This window comes from Balaenoptera physalus, assembly GCF_965194825.1.
Source record: "Balaenoptera physalus genome assembly, chromosome: 20".
Classification (NCBI taxonomy): Eukaryota; Metazoa; Chordata; class Mammalia; order Artiodactyla; family Balaenopteridae; genus Balaenoptera; species Balaenoptera physalus.
Window position 1 is genome coordinate 64,828,430 of NC_138901.1, and position 22,403 is coordinate 64,850,832.

Here is a 22,403-nt window from a genome sequence, read left to right on the forward strand (position 1 = left end):
TTTACGCCTCAACAGCCGTTCCCAGTGCAGCCTCGGACTTACACCGTCACCGGCCTCCCGACGCCAAGTCACAGCAGCAGGTGCCCAGGGCCGCAGGGGATGAGCGAAGCCCGTGGTACTTTCCGACTGTGACCTGAGCCCACCAACCTTCTGGCTTCGCTCCCATGACCTGAGCCCACCCACCTTCTGGCTTCACTCCCATGACCTGAGCCCCCCGTCCTGCGCTGGACACCAGCCCGGGCTTCCCTGCCAGCGGTCAGGGTCCTCCCTTCCTCCAGCTGCCCTTCAAGGGCAGCTCCAGTGGCACCGCATTTCCCGGCCCTTCCCAGCTGCCTGGCCTGGAGAAACCTCCCCTTTCTCCCAGTTTCTTTGGTACTGCTTCTTCCTTTTTATTTTGAAAATGAACTTCTAATTTTAGGATACATTTAGGTTTACAGAAAGCTGTGAAGATAGCAGGGAGCTCTCCGTTCCCCCTCCTGGTAACGTCTCACGTCAGTGTGGTATGTCCATCACAGTCACGAAACCAGTACTGATGCGGGACGGTTAACTGGAGTCCATCCTTTGCTCACATTTCCCTAGTTTCTCCTCACGTCCTTTTCTGTCCCAGACCCCACAGGACGTGCAGTTGTCGTGTCACCTAAGCTCCTCTCCGCTGCGACACTTTCTCAGACTTGCCTTATTCGTGGTAACACTGACCGCCAGGTGTGTGGTGGAAAGTCCCTCAGTTGGGGTGTGTCTGGTGTTGCCTCGTGGTTACACCGGGGTTGTGGGTCTGCAGAGGAGACCGCAGAGGGGCAGCGCCGTTCTCCTCACATCACGTCCATGGTGCAGGACCTTCCACTGTCAACGCTGACCCTGAGGGCCCGGCTGAGGCTGTGTTCGTCACTGTTGCCCCCTGTGCACACCGTCCTCCCAGGAGGGACGTCGCTGTGAGCGGCCCACACGTGAGGAGTGGGGGGTGAGCGCCACCTCTCTGAGGGTGGAGTCGCCACACAGATTGCCTGGAATCCTTCTGCACAGGAGATTTTGTGTCTTGTCCCCCACTTGTTTATTTCTTCGTTCACTCATTCCTGACTCATGGTACCTATTTTATAGTGTAAATTATAATCCAATACCACACTATTATTTTGTTGCTCAAGCTGTTCCGGCCTTGATCACGTGGCCCCATGTCTCCTGGACGTGCCCCACCAGAGTGTGCACGTCCCACTGTCTGGCACAACAAGGTGCCCCAGCCTCAGCTCGTATGTACCTGCCCTGGTCCTAGAGTCGGCTGTTTCTCCAAGGACCCCTGGTTCCTTTCATCGGAGAAAAGAATTAGAAATCAATACCTAGGTGCTAGGTATGCTCATGGCTATTGGGATGTTGCTTCCTCTAGGCCTTCTCAGCTGACAGAACAAAGAAATACAGGCGCATATAACCTGTGTACAGTCACATATCTACATCCAACCCCCCCACCTATCTATCTATCTGTCCCTCTCCATCTATCTCTCTCTCCCTCCTCACACGTCTCTCTTAAGCTAAACATACTGGTGTCCCCAACTTTAACCCAAGACCACACGGAGCACTCTAGCCTCTCCCCTCGCTTGCCCGTACCCCTCACCCCCATCCCTTTACTTCGCTGTCCAGCCCCAGCACACGCCCGGTGGCTCGGAACTGTACATCAGTGCTCCACGGGGCCACTTCACCAGCTAGCGCATGGCGCCCACGCACCAGGCACCACGGGCACGTCCCTTTTGCCTTCCGCTGTGCGGACTCCACTGGTGTCCGAGGGCACGCGCTTCCTTTCACGCACTGCCTGGACTCTCTGCAGGGAGAAGAACCTAAGAGCCCGGTGAGGGAGCAGACGCTATCGCACACTTTCTGCCTCCAGCGTGGCTCCTGAGCCCCTCTGCCAGGGCACGCTAAGGAGGGGGGCACCGGAGGAAGGAGGGGACACAGAGGGCGAAAGGCACCTCCTGGCAGAAGCTGCCCTTCCAGCCTAGCCAGAGACCAGGGCAGGTGGGAGGGAGCTGCTCCGGAGAGGAGGCAAGGGCTGGCACGCAGGCAGCAGGGCGGCTGGAGCAACGGTGCCTTATATGGAGATTCCCACATCCCAGCTCTGTCCTCAGCTGCTGCTGCCCCTGCAAGGCTGCCTCAGCCAGGGAAGCAGGGAGGGCTGCGGTGCTACGGGGTTTGACTGCTCTCCTGCCCAAAGGCCTGCCAGGTAGATCCAGAGAAAACAAGCTGCTCTTTGCTACAGATGGACTAAAAGCCACGCAGCTGTTGGGGCCATAACATTCACCAAGCCCCACCTGCAGCTCCCTCCTGCTCACCCCCACTACTGGGGTCTGAAGCAGCTAGAAGAGGCTCTCGGGGACCAGACCCCACCGGAGAAGCTGGAAAGAAGGCGAGCGGTCTTAAACTTTAAGGTCTTAGAGCTTAAAAGCAATTAGAGCTTAAAGCAATGGTTTTCAACTTTTGCTGAATAAAGGAATCACCTGGCAAGATCCTTAAATGGAGGTTCCCTGCCCAGAGACTCAGATTTAAATTTTCTGGGGTGGGGCTTGGACATCAGAATTACTAAAAAGTCCCCTCATGCTTCTAATGTCCAGCTGAGGTTGGGAACAACTGCCTAGAGGGGAGACCTATTTGTTTGCTGCCACAGCAGGCCTGGCCCTGCCGGCTGGCTGGCTGGCTGGCCCAGGCCCCGGCCAGCTGTGCTAGGTCACTGGCAGCTTTTGGCGGGCCAAAGAGGACCGGACCTAATGAAAGCAGTGACAGAGAGGAGAGGAGAGACAAAACACAGCTGTCACAAGCCTGCTGGGTGTGGGGGCCGATGGGGTGCACAGGAGAGTGGGCGCTACTGGAGATGCGGTATCGTAAGGGGCCCCAGCACCCAGGGCTCGTGTTAGCACCCCCAAAAGGCCCCGCCAGCCATGACTAGGAAGAAAACGAAACCTCGAGCAGCCGGAGGGGACGGGGGGAGGGACGGCGGTCCTCTCCTCCCTGGTGACACTGTGAGGCCCTCGGCAGACTGAGAAAGTAGAGACCATGCCAGGCAACCCCACCACCCACAGGAGCCAGGTGGGAGGTGAGGCCCGTGGCCAGGGCTACCACGCTCCGTGTAATGAGATGGGGAGGGGCCCAGGTGACCAGCAACACGGGCACAGGCTCCTGCCTCCACCGCCCCTGCCATGAGCACTGGGTCTGGCTCCTCTGGCTGGAACAGACCACGGGGGGAGCTCGCAGGCAGCACAGGGGATGCGCTGAGCCACAGGGCATGCAGGCGGCGCGCGCGCGTGCAAACACACACACACACACACACACCTTGAAACCAAGCAGGCCTGGCCCTACCACAGGGCTTGGCTGAGCAGGACCCACATGAGCTGGAAGCCCAAAGGACTTCAAATAGCACTTCAGGGAGAAATTCTCTGATTTATTCCAAGAATCCACACAACCTAGAGAGAGAGAAGCTCTGATCTGAGCTCACACCACATCAGGAATCACTGAGCCTCCCCTGCCGTCCAGGTTTTGGAACGCAAGGGAGCAGAGCGGGCAATGAGAGCTTCCGGCAAGGGACCCTCGGCCTGGATACAGGCCAGGCACAGCCACAGCCCTCCAGCCCTTCCCCTGGCCCCCAGGGGCCCCAGACTCCAGGGAAACTCGGGCGTCCAGGATCGAGGGCAGAGGAAGCCTGCTCTGAGGTCAGACGCAGGCATCCACCTGCAGCAATGGTGCCAGGTCCAGGGCGCACCTGCTGCAGGCCTGGAGAAGGGAAACCGGCCTGGGGCTGAGAGCCCCAACCCCTCTCAGGACAGGCCCTGTGCCCGAATGCCACGGGGCTGGAGCAATGTGAACGGGGGCCCAGACCGCCTTGGTTCCTCCCCACTCTGTCCAAACCTGGCCGCGGGACCGAAGCCCCCCGCCTGTGCAGGCTCCTAGGCTCCTTCCCAAGGATCCTTGGGGCTTGTCAGCAGGAGGAGCTGGAGCCTCCTGGTGCGAGACCAGGGCCCTGGAACAAGCACCCTGTTATTCCCAGACTGAAGTGCTTCTCCACGATCCACAGAGAGAACCCACAAGCACCAACTCCCTCCCTCTCAGGGTAGGGAGCCTGGAGCTCATCAAAGCCGGACACCCTCCTGGTTAAACTTCCGTACAGTGGGAGCAGGAGTGAGGAGGAGGAAAACCTCCAGAGAGGAGGGGGCTCGACCGCAAGGTTCTCTTCGCCTCATTCTCTGCTTCCAAAGACTTCCCCACCCCAATAAAAGGGCTTGCGAAGAGCTGAGGCCCCTGCGTGTATGGCAGGGCCTGCATCTGAGAAAGGATGCTCTCACATGTCTCTTTCCTACTGGAAATTCCCAATCAGTTTCTCAGAAATTTGCACTTCCTGGGGCTCTGCATTGACCTGGCAATGTTTTAAGGTCCATCTTTATAATTTCCCGTTCCCAACATATCCTTCCGAGACTGAGAAAACTTACAGATCGGTTATGGAGACCTAGCAGCCATTTGTGTGCCCGCACGAGGTCCTTCATGATGCTCCTTAACCCCAGGGAAGCCCCAGCCTCCGAGGGAAACAGAGGCTGCCTGGGCCCCGTGCACAGCGCTCCACCCTGAATCTCCACAGCTGCTCAGAGCACAGAGGCGTTCAGGAGGAGCGGGCCTCCTGAGTCCTGTGGCAGGCCTTATCCAGGCCCCGGCACCCAGCTTGGCACGGGGTTGGCAAGGGAGGGTGTGGGGAGAGTGGTCTCCAGAGTGTCCCTGGCCCCGAACAAGCTCAGGCTCGCTGGCAAAGACTCTCAGCAGGGGGACCAAGGCTGCTTTCAGTCCTCTGGCCACTGGATGTACAGTACTGAGCACCAGCAGGGCTGGAGGACAAGAGGGCGGGGCACCCAGGACGGCACCCCACAGATGTTCACCTCAACGAGCTAGGTGCTGGCGGCACGGGTATCCCAGGCATGTGAAAGTTCACCCAGCCGGACCTTGTAATGGGCACGCTTTTCTATATGTACACTGTACTCCAATACTTAGAAACCTCCCTTTGGGTAGAAGATGCCCCATACAGGGCTGGAATTATCATTTTTAAAACCCAAGCACTGAAGTGTAGAGAGGCCTGCCGGGTCACAGACCACCCCCTTCTTCAAGGAGACTCGGTTCCCAGAGGAACAGCCCCGGCTTGAAAGCACCTCCTCCTGACAGGATTTCAGATGGTCAGAAACGGCCTCTCCTGTGCCAGGGTCTCCAAAGAACCACCACCTCCAAGTAACTAACCAGCCCCCTGCCTAAGCCTGTCTCAGATGGGGCCCTCCCCGCACCCCATTCTCAGAGGCCAGAGCAGTCCTGCCCCAGGAAGGGCAGCACAGGGAGGAAGGGGTCCCCACTCCGTTTCAAGAGCACCCGCCCACCTACCTCTGCCACAGGCGGGGCCACAGGAGGCGGCGGCACAGCCCCAGGGAGCTCCCGCCGGCAGCAGCGCTGCAGGGTGGTGAAACCTGCACGCGGACCGGAAACCATGCCCGTCTCAGGTAACGCTGAGCGAGAGGAGTGTCCGCTCGAGGATGAACAGCAAGTCTGTGTCTAGGCTTTGTGTGAGGCTTCTGGAACCCTGACGCAGGGAAAGCATGATACGAGAGGACATACAGGAGAAAGCACCAGAACACACGTGGTAGAAGTCTGGGACTGTTCCACAGATGTACTTGAAAGCAACAAGGCGCCTTGCAGCCCCACCGATGTCAGCCACTCCCCAAACAGGAAGAACCTCAACACAGTAAGCTTCTCTTGAGACGGGAAGCCTTGCCAAGTGGCCCTCAGCGGGACCCCCGGGCATCTCAGGGGAAGCAGAGTGGAGGAGGGCTGGGCAAGTCGGGGGCGGCTAAGACTGGAGGGCCGGCGCTCTCTGGAGCAGGCTGGCTGGCCCCGCACCGGCTTGCCCACCAGACCACTACGGGTGACCTGAGGAGAGAGGCTCCAGGAAGACGTGGCTGAAGGAAAACAATCGGGTCTCTGTCCCTGTGACGCAGGACAGGTACTCTGCCAGTAGGCAGGGGAGGAAGGTGACAGGGACAAAGAAAGGATGAATAGTTCTGCCTTAGTGATCTCCCACCCAGACCTGATTGCTGGAAGTGCTTAGCAGGAAGGAAGGATGAAAGGGCCACCCAGCGACAGGGACAACTTGTGTGTCCTTCATGGTACGTCCCCTCCACCAGGACACAGAAGTCATTCTCTATCGGAAAAAGAAAAACAAATTCTGGTAATTCACAAGGCCAAAGACGCAAGGGCCGCAAACCCGTGAATGTATGGCCTGAGCAGGCACACCTGGCACATTTCACCAAGTGCACCCAGGAAGTGCCAGGCACCGTGTTAGTTAGTCACACAGCTGCAGAGCAGCGTGGCCTTGGGCAAGAGACCTAAGCTCTCCAAGCCTCAGTTTTTCCATCTACAAAATGGCTTCATAAATGAGCCACAGGGCACGGAGCACTTCAGAGCGGCGTCCGGCACACAGGAAATGCCATACGAATATTTGATAAATAAATAAAACAGACATTCTTCATTACCATCCCAGTTTTGCTCATGAGAACACACATTCAGACCCGTGAGTCGAGACCACTTCACACCCACGAGGACGAGCGTCATGAGCACAGTGTGGAAGATGGACAGGGGCGTGCTGGGGAGGGTGTGGAGAAACTGGAAGCTTCCCTCGCTGGTCAGGATATAAGATGGGGCAGTCGCTGAGAGAACAGTGTGGAGAGCCCTCAAAAGGTCGGATAGGGTTACCACGTGACCCAGCGATTCCACTCCCTGACAGACATCCAAGAAACTGCAACACAGGCGCAAACCTGTCCATGGGCATCCACAACAGCACAACAGCCAAAGCAGAAACAGCACGATGTCCACCAGCAGATGAACAGATACACAAAATGTGGTTCAGCCAAACAACGGAAGATTTTACAGCTTTAAAAAGGAACGAAATTCTGACAACACAGGGTAACCTTGAAGACGTGATGCTGAGTGAGCGAAGCAGACACGAAGGCCACCTGTTGTATGATTCCATTTACATAAACTGTCCAGAACAGGCAGATCCACAGAGCGGCTGGGGGGTGCTCGAAGGACATGGGCAACGACTGCTGAAGGGCACAGGGTTTTCTCTTTGGGGGGATGAAAATGTTCTAAAGTTGACTGTGTTAATGCTTGTATAACTCTGTCAATATACTAAGAACCACTGAATTGTTTACATTAAGGCATGAATTGGATGGTGTATGAACTATATATCTCAATAAAACTGTTAACAAAAAATATTTTTTTTACCTGAGGTTACACAATTAGCAAGTTGGCAGGCCAGGGCCTGGGCCACCCTCTGTGGCCCCTCACAGGCCTCGTTCCGGGGTTTTTTGGGCATGATGGCGACCTCTCCAATACCTCCATGTATCAGAATTTAGGAGAACACATGCAGCCCACACCAAAGAGAAAGTTAGAAAATGTTACGTTTGCCATGGGGAGACTTTACATTAACAAGCAAACCTGCCACCCTGCCCTCACCTCATCCGTCCAACCTCGGTTCTGTCCCTGGAGGCTTCAGTAGATCGCTCCCACGAGCAGCCCTGGACCATGTCCTCTCTGTACAAGTGAAACCAGGTTCTCAGCCAGGACATGGCAGTTGGAGGAGGGAAGAGGTAAGTAAGACTCACGCGCGCGCACACAGGCTCTCACGCACTCCCCACCTGGCTGAACCATGTGCACGGGAAGGAGTCTCCCCCTTGCCTTCGGCACGGACCGCAGGCCCCCAAGGCTCCTCCAGGCAGGCTGGTCTATCCCCTCCGTCCCCTCTGCTTGGGGATCTGCAGACTCCTGCCTCACCTCCTCCAGGTCCAATTCAGCAGCGCTCCCCCACTGCCACCCCCGCCCCAGGAGCCCCGTCGCTGCCGCTGGCTCTCCTCCCACCCACACCTGGCACCTGGGAGTGTGTGTCTGCCTCCCAGCGAAGCCTCAAGCTCCCTGACTCGGGAGGAAGCGCCCCACCCCATTTCCTAGCTCAACAGCAGAAACGCAGTTGACGCCCAGAGATCGCCAAACATACAAGCCAGCAAACAGCACGGCACTTCCTTTCCAACAGAGAAGGTAAGGCCTTAGTGCTCAGCTCCTGTGACTACCGCGGAGTTCTGGTCAGGGCAGTCATGGAACAAAGAGGCTCCACCTGGAAGGGCCGGAGAGCATCACCTGCCAGAAATGCCCCTGGACCTGAGGCCCACCAGGAGGCATCAGCTGGCGTGACCTCTGTATCCTCGCCCTCGCGCGCCCTGGCACAAGAGAGGACAGGTCCTCGCCTCGTGACAGAGCATGTCCCCAGCCAGGAGGCGTCACCTGGGCCGTGGAACACTTTTCAGATTTACCCCTCATCAGCGTGAACAGGTAAGGCTCAGGCCTGCTGGGAAGCTGGGAGGGCCGTGCAAGTCAGGAAGCAGTGGAACTGGGCTCAGGGCCCCAGTCTCCTCGAAAGCCCCAGGCCCAGAGAGCGCCGGCTGCCCGACAAGCCGCTGGAATAGGCTGCACCCCCAGAAGCGTCCGGGGGAGTCCTCTCCCTGCTGCTGCCACAGAGGTCCCTCTTGCCTTCTAACGACCCTCCCGACCCTACACGTCAGGATCCCTCCCAGTCCAACACTCACGTTCTACCCACCTCCCCTCGGAAGCTACTGAAACGCCTTGAGTTAATTTTAGTTCCAGGATTTCTGTACTTGGGATGAGCCAAGAGGCCGGGGGAACTTCCTGGATGACCTGGACGGTCTCCGGAGCATCGGCCCCCAACTCCACTTGGTGTGGGGGGTCACAGGGTAAGAGCCCTCACTCAGGTTGTGAGCGTATTCTCCACACTAACCCCACAGCTGCTGGAGCCATGAAACGTTCCTCCCCTTTAAGGAAAAGTTAAATGATGACTGTTCCCAAGAAAACACCCTGCCTCACGTCCTATGAGATGTCCTGTTGCTAACAAGAAACAAAGCAGCTTTACTCAAGGATTTGATTAGTCCAGCTTAAAATAAAACGAGGGCATCAGAAGTCAGGGAAATCGTGTGCAAAGCACCATTGTCTGAGGCAGGATGTAAGGAGAGCATATCTGAAACCAATCTGTTTTCCTGCAGAGAGTTATGCTTCCATCTTTTTCAATAGTCTTTTCATTCCTGTGACGTCCTGACGCAGCAGATAAGAGAGGGAGCCTATCAGGAAGGCAGCAGCCTCAGTGCCGACAGCCCACTGGGGACCCTGTAAGAGACAGAGCAGGGGCCGTGGGAGGCCAGGCTTCAGCAGTGACAGCCTTTGTCTTCAGCAAACGCAGCTTTGCTTCGGTTGGGGCACGAACTTCAACCCTCTTCACGTAAACAGAGGAGGCCAGACACAAGGATCACAGCACAGGTGAGCAGGAGAAGCTCCACCTGGGCCTCCAATTAGGCAGCTTTTACTAAAAATAAAGGCCACCGCCTCCAAAACAACCAGAGCAGCTGGATACCGACGGTGCTGAGGCTGCCCCGGGATCAGAAGATGTGGTCTGTGCTTCCCTCCAGCAGGGTGGCTGGCGAGCACAGGGCCCCAGAGCCAGCAGGGCCGAGGACAGGTCAGGGCCACGGTGACAGGTTCCTCTGCACAGGAAGCTGGCTGGACCGCAGAAGGAAGCGAATGAGGCCTCCTTAGCTCTACGCTTGGCCAGTACTTTTACTCTTGACTTTCACCAGAGCGCATCTGACCCAGGCCGGGGCGTGGAAGTGACTTTGTCCACGGCTGCCCAGAGTGACCAGGCCTTCGGACTCTCAGTCTGGTGTTCGCTCTACCGCACCGCCCTGCCTCAAGGGAGATAAGACCCCCCGGGGATGGGGGGCAGGGACGATGAAACACCTGTGGGTAAGGGGAGAGGGACTGGCTCGCGGGAGGACCCCAGCACAGCTGCACCTGGACTCGGGCACACGCGGGCCTTCCAAGCTGCGGACGCCAGTGCCAACTCCAGGGGCACATGCTAGACAGAGTGGTCACACGAGGGATAAATAAAGGAGGTCAAGCCACGGAAGGGCATTGGGTTCGGTCAGTTGGGTAAGGGCAGGAAAAAGAATCACGTCTGACTCTTTTTCCAGAGGTGAGCCCAGAGCAGAGGGCACGGGCCACTACGCTGCCCGGCGGGTCCAAACGGCCTCAGGGAAGCTTCTTGAGGCCTGGGCGCACCAGCATTCTCCAGGACCGGCGCCTGTTAGCTGGCTTGGGGACGCAGAAGACGGGGAGGGAGATGTGCCACCAGCAGATGCCGTCGTGCCACAGAGGTGTGCACACCTCACGCCGGGCACGCGACCCCGTCTCCTGAACCCCTCAGGACCCTGAGGCGGAGACTTTCACCACTGCAGAAAGTAATCTCAAAAACGAGGAAAACGTATACACGATTGGAGTCCTTGCTGTTGTCAACGCGACTGTCAAAATGTTTCTGAAAATTTTTTCTTTTAAAAAACATAGAAAATACATATTCTTAAAAATCTGGATGTACTATTTCAAAAGGTTCAGCTCTCTTCTTAACCAGGTGACAGGTGTCCCTAGATCTGAGAGGGAGGGGCTCCTTCAGGGGAAGCATGCCTTTGCTCTAACAGTGGAGCTGGACCCCCCTCCGCTCCCCCCAGCGCCTGAGATGAACCCCCAGTGAGACAGGACACTCAGCTCCACGGAGCTCTTGTCCAGTGGCCACACTCATCCTGAAAAGCACTGCTCCTCTCCCCACACCACAGACGAGAACACTGAGACGTACGAGGCTACCGCAAGTGACCACAGTCAGCTAGCAGACGGAGCTGGAATCCAACCCACACACATCCGTCCCGGTATTTTCTGACAAACTCCTTGAGGACCGACCAATTCAGTTTCGTTTCATTTTGACAGGTTCCACAAGGGGGAAAAGCCCAGCCCGAAACAAGCCCAGCCTTGCTCCCCCGGGCGAGACTGACTGGGGCATTTGCGGGGGTCGGGGGCAAGGCGCCCCGGACAAGCCGGACCTCGAGGCAGAAGCCGTTTGGTATGCAGGGACACAGGTTTCCAGGCTAACTTGCCACCACCCCACACCCAGGACAGCTGCAGCACAGAGGTGGAGCCTGGCCAGTCACCGAAGGGCCTCTTTATGAACCGAATGTTAGTGACCCCCTCAAAATTTCTACATTGAAACCCTACCCCCCAGTGAGATGGTATTGGGAGGTGGGGCCTCTGGGAGGTGGTAGCATTGGATGAGGTCATGAGGGCAGAGCACGTATGAACGGCATTAGTGGCCTGCGTGCTCCTCTCTGCCACGTGAGGACACAGGGAGCAATCTGGAACACAGAAGACGGCCCTCACCAGGACCCGACCATGCTGCACCCCTCCAGCCTCCAGAACTTTGAGAAACAAACTACATTGTTTAAAAGCCACTCAGTCGATGGTACTTGTCACAGCAGCCCAAACGGAGTACGACAGCCTCTGCAAGTCAGCCCACCTTCCAGCACCCCCGAGGAGGGACACCCCTGCAGGACATCCACTTCATCCTTTGCTGACTGCCCGTGTGACAGGCTGGCAACAGAGATGTGATGCCTGGAAGGATTTCTCCTGTGGGAATAACTCTGAGCAAGGAAACCAAAAAGGGCTTCTCATCATTTAAACCCCAAAAGTTCACATCAGAGAATTTTTCTGAATAGTCAGTATATTTTCATCTTTGTGTTTTCCTGTTTTCACAAGATTTGTACAATGAGTATGTTACTTTTATAATTGGGAGAAAGGGACTTCCCTGGTGGTGCAGTGGTTAACAATCTACCTGCCAATACAGGGGACACGGGTTCAAGCCCTGGTCCAGGAAGATCCCACATGCCGTGGAGCAACTAAGCCCGCGAGCCACAACTACTGAAGCCCGCAGGCCTAGAGCCCATGCTCCGCAACAAGAGAAGCCACCGCGATGAGAAGCCCGCGCACCGCAACGAAGAGTAGCCCCCGCTCGCCGCAACCAGAGAAAGCCTGCGCGCAGCAACGAAGACCCAATGCAGTTAAAAATAAATAAGTAAATTTATAACTGGGAAAAACATTTGTAATAGCAAACGGTTTTCATGGCATTTGCTCTCTTGCATGTGACCACTCCCCTTGGTTTCAAGATCCAATCCAGTCTTTACATATTTTTTAGTGTCTACATTTTAGCTACAGATTAGCTTCATTGTAAGAAATCTTAACAGGCAAATTCAAAGTTAGAAGGACAGTAAATGCAGGGGCGACTTTTTACACTAGGATACGGCTGCACAGCAGTACATTTAGACTTCCCTGCGGGCACCAGCAAGGACACAGTACTGGGTGGCTCAGTCCTCCTGTGACTGGGCAGGAGCTTGGAAAGAAGGGGCCTGCGAGGAAGAGGAGAGGAAGAGGGAGGGGCTGAGAAGCAAACGACTTTCAGCTGGCTCCAAGCTCACAAGGCTTGTGTCTTTGACATGGCTATTTTTGGGTTTCTGAGTGGGGAGAAAAAAAGAAATTCTTCCCACCACCGCCTAGCTTGGCAGCCCCTTTGCCCTGGCTCCCCCTCCCTGCCCCTCCCCGCTCCACAGCCCCTCAGGGATGAAGGAAGCCCACCCTGGAGTATTTCTCTCCCCCCAGCCACCAACCACCCCTTGTGCTCTTAGGAGTATCGGGAGGCGTCACCCACTTGCTTGTCTCTTTATACAGCGCTGGGGAAATGTGGAAATAAATGAAGCCTCAATTAGGCAGGCATCCAAGGTTTGCGGATGGGGCGGGGGAGGGGACCGAGGCTCCGTCCCAACCCAGGAATGCCTGAGAAAGCTCCAGGAGCCTCCAGCAGCCTCCGAGAGTGGAGGCTTCCCACAGACTCCTTTTCGGTCCGCACTGATCAGGCGGCCAGAGGCCCGGGAGCCCGGCTTCATTCCCACAGCAACTCACTTCAGGAGGCCTGCCGGCTGCAGGAGGGCTGGCCCCCCTCCGCCACCCCACGCACAGAGGGAAGGGAGGACTCCTGCCCCCTCCTTCTTCCTCCCTGGTGCCCTTCCCAGTGCAGGAGAGGCAGGACCCTAAGAGTGTGGACCCAGACCCAGGCGCGCTGGCAGCCCTCCAGGCCGAACAAAGGCAGTTTTCCCCTTTTAACTGTGGAAACTCAGCGTTTCTTATTTATTCCATTCTGAGCCTGGAAAGAGCAATGAAACGGAGATCTTGTTTCTTCCCCTGAGTGGTGGGGTGCAGGGAGAGAGGCGGATTCTGTAGGGAGGAGACTGGGCAGGAAGAAGTTCACAGATATTTTTAGAGACATGGGAATTAAGCAAGCAGGGACCTTCTGGGGCCGGAAACGTTTCTGTTTCCATCCCAACTCTGAAAGGCCAGTGGGTGAATGAGAGTGAGGGCCCAGGAGGCAGAGCGTGGCAGGGAGGGAGCATCAGACTCCAAGGGAAGGAGAAACAAGCGGGGAGCCGAGGTCTCTGAGGGCCACTTTGCTGCTACCATCCAGGCTGTTTCTGCGCTTACACAAGTTGGGCAAATGTCACGACTACACAGCAGCGTGGGGTGGCACAGAACGCTGGCACCCGGCCCCCAGCCGGGCTACCCCTCGGCTGCCTGCTCTCAGCCCGCAGCTCTCACAAGTGCGGGGAGGTGGCGAGGGGCCAGGGTGAGATGCCGATCACCCCAACTTCCTTTGCTGCTGGTTCTGGTTTGACTGTGGAGAAATGAAATGGAAGCTAAAATAAGGCTTTTCAGTTATCTCCAGCCTTCCGATGAGTCAGGCTATCTCGGTTCTTTGAGACCACAAATATGGTCTGAACCGTCTGTGGGGTGCCTCACTCAGCAAGCATCTCTCTACAGCCTCCGGAATAGCCACACAAATCTGGGTACAGGACGTGGAGAGAGGAAAATGGAGAACAAAGTGGGCGACCTTGGACGCCCTCCTCCCACTGATGCGGTGCGGCGTTTCCGGAGTGCAATCCAGCAATAACTAACTATCGACTACCTCAAAAACATTCACACCCGGGACCCAGCAATTCTGCTTCTGGGAACGTCTGCTGAAGCACTATATTAAGAAAAAAAAGAAGAAAGAAAGAGAAAGAAAGCACTTAAGAGCAACTTGAAGGCCCACAGTATGGAACTAAGTAAACACGGCTACCTGATGGCATAGTACATAGCTATTAAAGACTGCACTTCAAAGGGTGACATAAGGAACTGTTAGAAGAGTTTTATTAAATATAACAATCTTACTTTTAGGCCTCACATAAGTATACAACTACACATCCTAAGAGGACACATAAACCATGAAATTGACAGATTTTCATCTCTTGGTATAGGGCAACTTTGTTTTTTGCATGCTTTTTGTGTGTTTCCCAAAATTTTCATCATGAACATATTTTATTTCTGGCATTGGGGAGCAAAAATCACTATTTCTTTAGCCCCATCTTCTACCACCATCTCTGTGCTTTGACCAATCCTGCACCTCCACCTCCAGATTACTCCTAATTTGTTCTTTCCCGGAGAGACCCAGAGCTTGGCAGGAGCACTCCTGGGGCCGTGCAGGGTGTGTGCGTCTGTCTCTCTCAGCACTATGCCCCCGTGCTGGCTAACCACTCCTTCCTGACTACGGACTCTGAGATCCTGGAGGGCAGGACCCTTTCTCATCTTTATTTTTCCAACTCCCAGCCCATCCATGGCGTACAACAAGCAAGCAATGAGTGAATGAATGAATTCAACCTCTCTCCTGGTTTCCTAAGATTCCAGGAAGAGTCATCAGGAGAACATGCGATGTGGGGAGAAGGAACACACGATAGTGTATGCGGCCCTGGAATAAGGACAGGCCCAAGCCCCAGATCCCCTGACGGTCTTTCTCAAGGCAGCCAGAGTATCAGTTACAGAACCTGCCCAGCCCATGACAACAAGGGTCTTATTGTTGGTACAAGTAGGTGACTGGGCCCAGTCAGTCAAGGGCCTTATTCACCAGAGGGAGATTAGACAGACTATCTCCCTCTAACTTTTCCGGAACAGCAGTCATCATTAACCCCTGGGTTTCCAACCAGAGAATCAAGAATTTCAACTATCTATGAAAGTATCTCTTCCTCATAAAAGGTGCTGAAGCAAATTATAGATTGAACACAATTCAGGAGGTGAACACACATACACCCGTAGCAGGCAGGTATACATTCATTCTCAAGCACGCCACACACACCCCACTAGGCACACATGAAGAGCTATGTTGACCCAGGGCAAGAACTGACCCACACAGGACAAATCAAGGAGAGAACAGAAGGGAACAGCAGCCTAGAAACAGAGGAGTAGGGCAGGCAGGAGGGAGTGCCCACGCACATGCGCTCTGTGCAAACCGATTCCTGAAATGCGTGAGGGGGGTCTCCAGTCAAACACTGCCAAAATCACACAGTGACATGTTTGAGTTGCTGATAAAACCCTAATAAAAATGACCACAGGGAACCTTTAAAAGGTATAAACTCTCAAAGACAAAAAACTGGAGAGGAGATAGCAGCAGATGTGGGATATTAAATAAATTTTGAAACCTCGGAAGTGGGTGTGCATACACAGAGAGTGGCCAGGTGAAGCAGAGGAAGCTTCTGGAGGGAAACCAGGAGGAGGAGGCTGACGCTGTCCCAGAACAGCAGCAAGCTCAGGGCCTAGAGGCCCCAGGCACCTCTGACTGAGGAGGCAAGGCCGAGAGCAGGAGGCCTGGTCAGCCCCTGTTCAAGGAGCAGTCAGACCCTGGCCCAGCTCTCGCCAGCAGCGCCCGGAAGGTACTCTCTGAAAAGGCTCTGGGCGTTGGGCAGCAGGCACCACGGGTTGGGGGGTTGGGGGGTTTGAAGATTCCATGAAAGTCTGCATCCTGAAAGTTGAGGTCTCCCTAACACCACGTTCTTCTGCTGCCCACAGGTCTCCCAGACTGGAAAGCAGAGGATTTGGATCTGGGGACTCGCCAGTTCCCTGCCTGACTGTCCTTCTAAGACGAGGCCAACCAGTCACCCACGTATACCCCGCACACACACAGTCTCGTTCTTAAATACAAACGTACAGCCAAGGGTCACAACTTGGATGAGGAAGCCCAAGACCAAAACAGGCAGAAAGGGACCTAAGAAGAAAGCAAGTCAGACCACAGACAGAACAGAGTTTCAAAATAACTGAAATTATAAGAGAAAGTATTGCATCCATGAAACATGAATAAGATGCTATAAAAAGGGACACACAGAGAACAAAAAATGAGCCCTAAGAAACTAAAAATACGATAGCTGACCTAAGAACCAGAATAAAAATAAGAAAACAGGATAGCTGGGATCAGAAATAGAAGGGTTTACGGCAAGGTTAATGAAATCTCCGACACGACAAAGCCATGCAAAAAGACAATAAAATCAGAGCCTGTCCAAAAGGACCAACAGCCAAATAACAGGAGCTCCGAGAGTAAAGACCAGGGAAAACAAGGCAAAAGAAATTACCAGAGGAAAAAAATACAAGAAAACTTTCTGGACCAGAAGGACAGAACTTTCCTCATTGAAAGGTACACAGGCTTCTGACTCAATGAAAGAAAACAGATCCACACCGAAGCATACCTTCATGAAATTTTAGAACTCAAGGGATAACGAGAAGCTCCTAAAAGTTTTCAGAGAGAAAATTCCATTCATTTACAAAGGATCAGGAATCAGATCCTTTGTACATGAACTTCTCAATAGCAATGGCAGAAATTAAAAACAAAGAACAAAGCCTTCAAAATTCCAAGGGAAAATTATTTCCAGCCTGACATCCTATAACCAGTCCAGCTACCAAATCGAGAGTGTGGGTAGGAAAGGCATTTTTAGACATGCAAGGTCTCAAAACTTTTCTTCCCTGTGCCCTTCTCAAGAGGCTTTATCAAATGGAGAAGCAAACCAAAAAAGAAGAGATCCATCTAAGAAACTCAGGAGGAGGAGGAAGGGAACTCCCAAGTCAAGAGCTAAGCAGCGGGCCTGGAGACAAGCCAAATGGCAACAAGGGGAGAAACGGCTCCATGAAGGATCTGACCATGGAAAAAGAAGAGCCACTGACCTAGGGACTTGCCCACACTAAGAGGAGTTTTGTAGTTCTGTCAGAAAGTTTAAAGTTCAATCAAGCTTAGTTAAATATAAATCAAACAAACGAAGGGGGGAGGGCAATTATCAACTGCAAGAGAAATCAAATGTGAAAGGAAACATAGTCACGGGGTACTACATGGCTTGGACATGCACATTTCTTACAGTGTCATAATAACGTAAACACTACTGACTTAACCCTACTGTTTACTGCCCTGCGCCTGTGTCGGCAGGATGGGGCAGGACGAGAGAGGGTGTGAGGCAGGCCCGTGCCCGCACACACGGACGTGTGGGGAGGTGAGGGTGGCAAAGCCAGCAGGCGCAAGAACCGAACCCTACGTGCGGGGAATGAAATCCACAGACAGCGCCTTCCGAAACTCAAGAAATGACAGGATACATGTGTTATTTACAAACACAGAGGTAAGTACTGAAATCCTCCAGCTACAAGAACTGGCAGTGGCCTCCTGTGGGAACAGGCACAGGAGGAAGGAGTGGGGCAGGGTGGTGCACGCTTCTGTGTAACAAGTGTTGTGGCTACAGACTTGACTTTTTAAACTATGTATGTATATTATTAAAAAAAAAAAAATTAAAGCCCCCACGATGGTTTAAAATTCCCATCTAGCCCATTTTCAGGCTTCACGTACGTCAGGGAGCACAGAGATCCCAGGGTAAATACTGAGCTACTGGCCGGAAACGGACACACACCTTTCAAAAGACTGCTCGCCACCACCCCCACAGGTCCAGGAGGCTGACCTCCAGGGTCTTCAGACAAGTCAGTTAGCCCTGGATGCAACTTCTCTTTAGGGTGTGTGCGTATATTATTTCCTCCCTGGGCAAGGCTGTTAGAAATAAAGGACTGTCTTCCCTAAGTCAAAAACCTCAAACACGGCCTTCACTGGAGGAGAGTTCATGTGTTTCCCAAAGTAATTACGGAAAGATCATTTCTAAGGTTGGGACGGTTTGAACACTGGATTTGGGGGTTTAATGTAAAGTTTAAACTAAATAACCAGGTGTGTTCTAAAATTCGGCAAATGCTTTTCTCCCTGACGGGAAGAGGCTAACAATCCACGGAAGAAGCCAGTGGGGTGAAAATGCTACCAAGCTAGCGGATGTTCACGCTATTAAACCAAAAGGCTGACGCCCCATACAGCGACTCTCCCCTCTTCCATCCTTTCAGGCATCCTTTAGGAACCAAGGCCCGTGACCTGGCAGATCGTGAGTGAGTGGATAAGTGAACAAACAGAACAGGAGTGCTTCCACACCCACTCCTTCTGCAGAGAACTGGCCCTGCCCTGCCCTCCGGGCAGTGGTGGCCGCCCTCGCCTGGCCCACACCAGCAGGACAAGGGGTCCCATCTAAGAAGACATCCCAATGTCTGTCAATGTCCCCTACGTGGGCCTACTTAGACAAAGAAGATAAAATGGCTTGGCACCCCTAAGAGGACACTTTCACCCTGCTTTTCCTGGTTTGGAAAGGCAGGGCTTGTGTTTATTTCAGCAATAGAAGGGCAGATAAGAAGCTGGGCACGGTGACCTGGTCCAGTGGCCAAGGGAAGCCCATGAAGAGAAAGGAAGGAGCATCAGGGAACATTCGAGAATTCCCACCAACAATGTGGGGTCAGGCTGTTTTCCTAACCTCTTCTCACAGAGCAGGAATCGTGTGCTCTTCTCTGTCTCGGAAGGAAGCCCCCAAAAGATCAGAAGCCTGAAGTGTCCTCTCGACACTCACGCCGCACCTCCTACCTCAAGCTGGGGTCGGTACCCCAGCCTGTCTCGGGCCTGCTCCCCACCTTCCTCCAGCGGATGGGCAGGGAGGACTGACTGAGCGCCAATTACAGACGCGAGGGTCTGCTGGTGCAGGAATGGGGAGCTCACGGCTCCTGTTCACACGCAACCCTGACTCCAGGCAGTGAGAGCCCCGCGTGGAGGCGCAGCCGTGCCTCTGAACCTGCTGGAGGGTGACAGCGGAGACCCCTCCTCCCCTCCGTGCCTCCATTTCCTCACCCGTCAAAGGTGAGGGCTGAAGGAGAGGATGCCCTCGAGGGCCCTCAACACCACCCCACACCCACCACTGCCTGGCCCCTCAACCACCGGCACCCGAGTATGTGGCGGTGCTGGTCGGCCTCCTCCTGAGAAAGCGCTGGAAGGTAGGGCCAGGCGTGTCCTCCACACCAGGCACAAGTCTGGCCTCCACCCAGCAGGGGACTCTTCAGACACTGGCTGCCTTACGGGAGGGATGGAGGAAAAGAGGCTGCCTGGCCCTTTTCTGCCCGTCACAGCCCTGTGCGCTCAGCAGGCGTCAGCACCCATCACACCTCGTTAACCAGGCAGAACTCCGGCACCGGGTGCTGGGAGGGGGATCCGCTCACAGCACAGGAGCCAGAGCAGCTCTGCCCGCCAGGCCTCCCACCCACGGCTCAAGGCCAGAAGCCCAGCTCTGCCTTGGGCAAGGTTCACCTTGGGCTCTCCCCACAGAACCATTTTCAGGATTAAATGGGAACCCAGTGAGAGCAGCAGCTAGCACAGTGATTGGGCGTGGTTTTTTTTTTTTAGCTCTGCATTTATCAGAGGCTAGCTGGTTCCAAAAAATGTCCATGGCTACCTGGAGGAAGTAAGCCTCGGGCTTCTGCCCCGGTGACGGCCACCACGCCCTTAGACACAGTCTGATGCCACTGACAAGCATCCGCGCACACGGCCTTTCAGCTGGGGCCTGGGCACCGCAAAGCACTGTCGGGCCCCCAGACCCTCACTGGTCAGCGGGGAGACAGGTACAAGCCCCACCAGTGGGTTCAGAGGGAAAAGTGAATCACTGACAGTGGACTGGGAAGAACAGCCCAGCGCATCCACCAGGCAGAGGTACAGACAGAAGCCCAAAAGGAAGGTGACCTGAGGAGGGTCAGAGAGCAGGTGCAGCAGAAGCTGGCTGGAATCCCGGCCTTGCGATGAGGCCGCAAGGACCCTTCTCCGCTGCTCGAGGACGAGCGTGCTCCCGGGCGGCTGGAGGTGGGCCACAACTGCCGCGGTACAAAGTCCTTCAGCGCCTCCCTCCGCGGTTTGGGGGGTTTCTTTCCCCTCCACCTGCGCTGCCCCATTCCCACACCCCACGGTCCCACTGGCTGGGTCAGCAATTCCACCCTCGTTAGAAGTCACACAGAACCAGCCTCGCCAACAGGACGACGTGGGATTCCCGCTCCCCTCACCTCGCCCTGCGGGCCAGCTCGATGGGAGGGATGCCAGCCGTGCTGTCTGCGGAACCTTCGGCTGGGAGGGCTGTGTCGAGGAGCTGACCCCATAACCTGGGCAACGTCACCTCTCCGTCCCCTCATGGGTACAGGGCCGGTCCTTCCCCATGCTGCACCCGTGCCCGGCTCACTCCGGAAACACAGCGGATCTGTGCCGTTGGGGACAACCGTGGGTGGGCCCATCGTTCTCCTTCCCGTCTTCCATGTACTGCCTTTCTCTGTTCCCATCTCCGGTGCCTGTCTCAAGCCCGGCAGGGGCATCCACAAGCACCCCCTAACCCTGCCCAGAACCGGAGCTGAGGACAGGAGGAGGGAGGAAGACGAAGTGAAGAGCCAGCCATGCCCACCGTCTCCCGGCCCCACCCCAGGCAAAGCCCTCCAGCCCTAAGACCTGGCCCAGCTCCTCTCCGCTGTGAAAGCTTCCAGGCAGAGCCAGCTTGCCCTGCTCTGTGTCCAGAGCACTCTGCATGAGCTCCCTCCAATCACACCCTTTGTGGCCGCTGAATAATGGCCCCAGAGATATCCACACCCCAATCCCCAGAACCTGTGAGTATGACCTCAGATGTCAGAAGGGACTCTGCAGGTGTGATTAAAGATCCTGAGATGCAGGGATGATCCCACCTTATGCGGGTGGGCTTTACATGTCATCACAAGTGTCCTTTCAGGAGAGAAGCGGGGGAGAACCGACACAGGCGAGGAGAGGTGACGATGCAAGCAGAGAGGCAAGGAAGGGGCCACGAGCCGAGGGGCGCAGGCGGTCCCTGGAATCTGAAAAGGGCGAGACACCACTGTCGCCTGGAGCCGCAGTGATGCTGAGCTGCACTCCTGACCTCCAGGACTGTGGGAGCAAGTCAGTGCTGTCTTAAGACAGTAGGTCAGTGGCAGTGGGCATGGCAGCCACGGGAGACTAATACACTTACACATTGTGTATCATCATCAGAATTCTCTGCCCAGAATGAAGCCACCTTGAGCTCACTTCTGACACTCGAGAGACATCCGTGAATGATCAGTTCATCAACGTGCACGTGCACGTGGGCTGGATCAGCCCTTCAGAATAAGTCATCACATGGTACCAAGTGAGGTACCTTCCTTAAGAAACCCCACCTGCCATCTGTGAGATTCTACCAGTGGAATCATGCCCTGGGTTCAGAGGGCTTTTCCGCCAAAAAGAACATCCCCTTCCCTTCCCTGTCCCAGAAAAGATTCTTCCGAAAGAGTGTTGTGGAGGGAAGGAGGGCAGGAGAGATTAAGACACTAACATATTAAGCTGCCTACTCACAATTAATGCCTTAAGTGGATTGGCTTATCAGACTGTGTGTGTTGCCCATTTCCCAGGAAAGTCCAAAGGAAGGAGATGGTCATGTAGGGAGGGCTGGGTGCATGACAGGGTCCTGAGGGGGGGCAGAGTGAGGAGCCCGCAAAGTCGGGGTGCAGGGGCTATGCCCTGGAGGCCTCTGCAGCCTGGCTTCATGCCGTCCAGCCCTGCAGAGGCGCGTGTGGGCACTGTGGGCACACACGTGGACACACCAGTACCAGTCACTTGGCTTTGTTTCTTGGACCCCAAATGTTTTCTGTTGCTGACTCTCATAAAATGACCCATTTTTTGACAGTTCTCTCCTTGCTGCCACTTAATTAGCTTCCTAACCAATTATTCCCAGCTGCTCACTTTCCTAAAACCCAAAGTCACTCCCGTCTCTGCATGAGAGCCAGAGCTGCCCAGCCCATTACCACAGACGCTCACCCTCCAGGCCACAGTCGCAGCTGCCAGAGAAGTCCCCCCACAGCTCTGAAGACCTCCAACAAGGACACCCACCACTGCCCGGCCTCAGCTGCTATGCCAGCGCAGAGTGAGGGCCACAGAACTCCCTCCCCCAGCTCAAGAGAACTGCTGCTCCGACCACCCCCATCACCTCCTTCCATCACTGAAGGAGCTGTGTGCGTGCAGCGGGCTGGACAGGGGAACAAGTGGACGAGAGGACGGAGAACCTCCTGCAGCCTCCTCTGTGCACGAGTCGTGTGTGCCCCTCAGCAGCTGCGGGCACCCTGGGAGAAGCAGAGGGAAGACCGTGGGTTCTCACTAGGCTCACGGGCACCAGACACAGGCAGGTAGCTGATCCCTATTCTGCTGTCCTTGA

The 22,403-nt window shown here is 55.1% G+C and overlaps 1 protein-coding gene and 1 long non-coding RNA gene across 10 annotated transcripts in view; one reads left to right on the forward strand and one right to left on the reverse strand.

Annotated features, from left to right (window-relative positions):
• Positions 1–22,403, reverse strand: part of MPRIP (myosin phosphatase Rho interacting protein) — a 127,971-nt gene that overhangs the window by 60,679 nt on the left and 44,889 nt on the right. The window lies entirely within an intron of this gene.
• Positions 7,973–16,875, forward strand: LOC309649826. The gene is made up of 2 exons (XR_014257320.1): positions 7,973–8,382; positions 8,689–16,875. It is a non-coding gene; the product is annotated as an uncharacterized lncRNA (long non-coding RNA).